Source organism: Furipterus horrens, unplaced genomic scaffold (genome assembly GCF_987537825.1).
Source record: "Furipterus horrens unplaced genomic scaffold, mFurHor1.1.pri manual_scaffold_8, whole genome shotgun sequence".
In the NCBI taxonomy this organism is placed as follows: domain Eukaryota; kingdom Metazoa; phylum Chordata; class Mammalia; order Chiroptera; family Furipteridae; genus Furipterus; species Furipterus horrens.
In genome coordinates, this window is record NW_028327178.1 from 28,103,940 (window position 1) to 28,109,112 (window position 5,173).

At 39.2% G+C, this 5,173-nt stretch overlaps 1 pseudogene; it reads right to left on the bottom strand.

Annotated features, from left to right (window-relative positions):
* Positions 1–2,881: 2,881 nt before the first annotated feature.
* LOC150002657 (nucleosome assembly protein 1-like 4) lies at positions 2,882–4,226 on the bottom strand (annotated as a pseudogene).
* Between the last annotated feature and the right edge of the window lie 947 nt (positions 4,227–5,173).

The following is a 5,173-nucleotide window of genomic DNA, read 5'->3' on the forward strand; positions in this document are numbered from 1 at the left end:
TGCACAATGCACTGCTGTTCATACTATAGACCATGGACCTATGGTGCCACCAATACATATGTTTGTTTCTGATCTATGAGGAGTTAAGTACAGCAATTCAGAGTAAACACTGAGAAACTTTCACAGCAGTTTGACATTGCCATGACCTCTACCTGCACATCACTGAACTCGTCTCAAGGAGCAGGATGTAGATCAGCTTGAATTTGTTAAATTTACATGATCAGTTGTGTATGGTATGACCTGTGTACCAGATACAAATTACAATATGTACAATTTTAAATTTAGTTTGGCAACTGAAATCCAAAAGTAAAAACACAAGAAATGTAAGCACTTATTTATTTTTATATCTTGTTTATAATCAAGCATGCTTGTTTTTAATTTAGCAAGTTATTAGCTAACTTAGAAAAATAACAATCCAATGATTTATTTTTAACCCTATTTTATTTTGACCCCATGTTTCAACAACCATAGCTTGATGTAGTCAGGAACTTCCTGGTGATACAGAAAACCCACTCATGGAACAAATAAAGCCAGTAAAGAACTTTCCTTTCTAGCTTAAGGAAGGCACAGATTTGTTAATGTGGCAGTTCTCATATGTGTGCTGTTTGAACATGATGGTGATATTAAGAATTCTTTTTTAACTTCTTTGCTGATACACACAGCTAGCTCTGAATAATATAAAATCATGAAAGAATGCATTGTCAAGAAATGTGGATAGGAGTTTAAGTTTTGCATAGGCCAGTGTGTTCTCAAAGCACAATTGCAATGACAGAATATTCTGGAGCAGCCAGCTGGACAAAGGAGCTTGTGAATTAATGTGCTGCTTCCTCCATTGACAAAATCTTGCTACAAAGCAAAATCAGGCGGACAAGTATACATAGTGATTAATTAAGAATCTGTGAATTACATAAAGGCATATACATTAAATTAAGGACCATTCTACTTTTATGTGATATATGGAAGTGGAGCGTGATAATCTCTTGCTACGTGGTGAAGCACAATGCTTGTTGGTATCAAATGCAGAACAAATTCATCATGTTTCTGCAAGATAAGAAATAAATTTGATCCAATATTTTAAAATGTGAATTGGACATCGGACTTAACTTCTTTGTCTAATATCTTACATATTTTTAACAATGTTAAGACTTCCACATAAGGAAGGAATGCAACAAAAGATCAAAAAGGGCAAAAGCAAAAAAGTTGAAATTTCTACAGATTTTTATGATGTGCCTTAACAACAATCAGGAAATGTAGGTGGTAGTCTATTATTATACACTTAAACCTATGACTTTGGATTTATTTTCCATCAAAAGATAATGCATATGTAAGAAATATGTGGCTGGAACCTATTATTTCATCCAAATATACATATAATTCAAGTAGAACTACAACTTTACAAAATAAAATTGATGGCACTGGCTACTGGTCAAGGACTGAAGATGGATTTTTGAAAATATAGCATTATTTGCTTCACTTTGGATAGAAGTTAAAAATGAATATTCTGAGCTTGCTGAAAGTACTTTAAAGTCTCATCTGCTATTCCCGTCAACACACCTCTGTGAGGCTGATTTCTCCACTAGTAGTGTCATGACAAGGAGACAAAGGGAAGTTGATTTCCTGTGAGAAGTGTTGTCATCAGTCCACACTAGGTTAGATCAATTAACAAGCAAGAAGCAAGTTCATTTGTCACATTAAAAGCTTTAAATATTGATGTACATGGTGTTTTGTTCAAACTGTGTGCAGAAGCATTTAATATGGGAAATCACTCTATCCATATCTCTCTGATGAATTATGATTATGGAATGACAAAAAGTTACAAATGTAATAGCAATTATCCATGTTCATCAGTTATATACACAGATTCAAAACCACATATGGTTTAAAAATTATTTTCTCTTTCCATAGGGTATGTTCTGATTATATTTATTGAAATATAATTTTATGTGCTGAATCCATTAAAAATTGATCTATATGTTGTATGTCTGGTTTTTTATCATTTAATTTTTTGGCAATTCACTTTTACTGTATTTTATTAAAAGATTGGAATACAACAAATTGGAAATTTTTAAAAAATTAAACCAGTCCTCTCTCCCAGATGGATGAGCAGCTAGCTACCTGGGTATAAAACTGCAGGGGCCAGCTTCTCCTCCACAAAGACCTACCATTAGGCATTCTTGTCTCCATTGTTCTCCCACTTCTGTTTTTGCTGGAGTGGATCCCAGATAGCATACAATTTTGCATGCAAATTCTTCGATTCTTATCTCTAAAAGTAATGAATTAAAAATGCTAACCACAGTATCATCACATTCAACAAAATAAGTAGCTCCTTGTAATACCTAATACCTGGTTTCTATGTATTTTCCCCTGATTACCTCAAAAACATATTTTTGTTGTTAGTTTGTTCAAGTCAGGATGCAAATAAGCACCACCCAGGGCATTTGGTTGTGATTCTCACGGCTTGTTTCATCTGACAGTTGCCCTTCTCTCTCTTTTTTAAAAAAACATTGTTTGTTGAAACTGCGTCATTTGTACTGTGGAATTTTCCACATTTCTGAATTTGATTTATTGCTTCCTAGAACCAACTGTGAACCTGTGGTGTTTTTTGAGTGAGGGATGAGAGGAGAAGCTCCCTAGACGTCTGCCCTGGGCTCCACGTGATCTATGCTCTCCCCACCCCCCTAAGGGAGGCCTGGGAAAGTCTACGGAGCTGCACCCGAGGTCATAGAGGGTGCTGGAATTAAACCTCCTAGTTCTGAAATGCCTTTGCCACTGCACAGATTAAGCAAAATAATAAGGTAAAAGGAAAAGTGAACGTGAAAACCATGCATTTGAAATCAAACAGGCCAGGTGTGAGCGCTGCACAGTGACAGGTCCTCAGTGCTCACTGCTGCTTGGACTCAGAGGGCTGGCTGGGGCCCTTCTTGGGGTTCACTTCGGCATCGTCCTCCTCGTCTCCTTCTAATTCCTCCTCTTCTCCTTCCTCACCTTCTTCAAAATTGTCATCATCCTCTGTGGCCTACCCCGTGAAGTTCTGCACTGCTCGCGGGACGATCTTCGTGTGGAAGAAGAGTCCGATCTCGAAGTTGGAGGCTCCTGGGAACTTGGAATCTTTATCCGGTGAGCCTCCATCCCCAGATGCTTTCAGTGGACTGAAGAAGTTGAAGAACGAATGGTTCGGGCCATGTTTGGTAATTGTTCTGACAGTGCCTCAACCCTTGTGTTTCTGCTTTTTCTAAATCGTTTTGATTGTAACACTTTTTCCTTTTTTTCCCAGTCAATAGTGCACCCCTCAAGTCAATTCTTTCAGGACCTTCAAACGAAAAGGGCTAGGCCTTACCTGGCTCTGACTTCATCTTGCATGTTTTTTTTGTTTTTTTTTTCGGAACTGAACTGGTAAAGCAGTCACTGGGTTCAAAGTGGAACTCTGATACAAAGGACATAGGCTGTCCAGGGTCTGAAAACTTCACGTTAATGTCCTGTAGGTGTTTCAGGATGAGCTCATCATATTCCTGGACTAACTCACTCAGCATAGCCACGTTTCTAAAGATGGTGAGCCATGGTCCTGGCCGGGTAGCTCAGTTGGTTAGAGGATCATCCCCATATGCCAAGGTTTTGGGTTCCATCCCCAGTCAGGGCACATATAAGAATTAACTAATGAATGCACAAATAAGGGGAACAACATATCAATGTCTCTGTCTCTCTCTCTCTCAAAAAAAAAATCAATACAAAATTTTGGGGGAAAGAATATTGTGAACCAGACTCCGAAATTCCTTTGGGGTTTGGCTCTTCTGCTGATGCTCTGACTAGTTTATCTTGCATGTCTCCAGCCAATTTGTCCTCCTGTTCATTCTCGCCGTGCAATTCTGATTCTACATGTCAGCTCGACATCACCAAACCCTTCTCTTATCAATGAGAGGCTGGAACAGCACCTTGTACTTCTTCTCCGGATTACAGACCTCTTTGTAGAACGTGGCTCCTCTGTGAGCACACTTCACCTGAAGTTGTTTCAAAATGTTGATTCTTTTTTCTTAAATTGCTTTGAATAAAGTCTTGATGTAGCTGGGAGTACTGTGGGAGACACTGTCAAGCGGTTCCTGCTAGGCTGCTGGAACTTGAGGGCTCTACATCACCTGATCTGTGAGCTTCTTTGTAGTACTTGCATCTTTAGCAGCTTCCAAGGAATATGAAGGAACCCTGTCTGAAGAGCTGTTAGTAACTGCCATCTGGATGTTTTATCTCCTCACGCCTCCTGCCTCAGTGGCAGCCAAAAATAACTTCCCTAATTCTGAAGTCATAGGTCTTTATTGCAGAACACATGCAAAGCACACAGAGAGAAAAAAAAAAAAAAAAAAAAAAACCCAAAACACAGAACAAAATAAAATTAAAACAAAACAGAGGCAATCTGCTGTCTGACCACTCAGAATTAACCTCTGTAATATGGCAGTTGGTAGCTTTCCATTCTTTTTCAGAAATGCTGGACCTTACTTGCCCACTTTCAGACATGGTCTTCAGTGGCTATAGAGAGATCTGGCTTTTATCTACTCAATACTTCTTTGTCAGAGCAGGAGTTTCTTGCTGAGCTATGACTTACACCTGCTGACTTGAATTGTTTCTTTAGACTTAGAGACACTCCCAGAGTGCCCTTTAGCTCCATCTTTCTCTGTTTCCAGGGGATACGCCACTGGGTCCTACCATTTTCGCATCACCAAGCAGATTTTTTTAAATTTTTTAATTTTACATTTTTGTTGTAAACCACTAAATTTGTGGCATTTATTTATTTTAAATATTTTTTTAAATTTATTTTTAGAGAGAGGGGAAGGGAAGGAGAAAGAGAAGGACGGAAACATGGATGTGTGATATACATCAATTGGTTGCCTCTCAGACGTCCCCAACCGGTAACCCGGCCCACAACCCAGGCATGTGCCCTGACTGGGAATCGAACCCGTGACCCCTTGGTTTGCAGGCCAGCGCTCAGTCCACTGAGCCACACCAACCAGGGCTGTGGCATTTATTTATTTATTTGTTTATTTAAATTATTCTATTACAGTTTCCCAATTTTCCTCCCTTTGCCCTCCTCCACCCATCCCATCCCCTGCTCCCACAGTCAACTCCCACCCTGTTGTCCATGTCTGTGGGTCATTCATATATGCTGTGTCTAGTCCTTTTCCCTTCT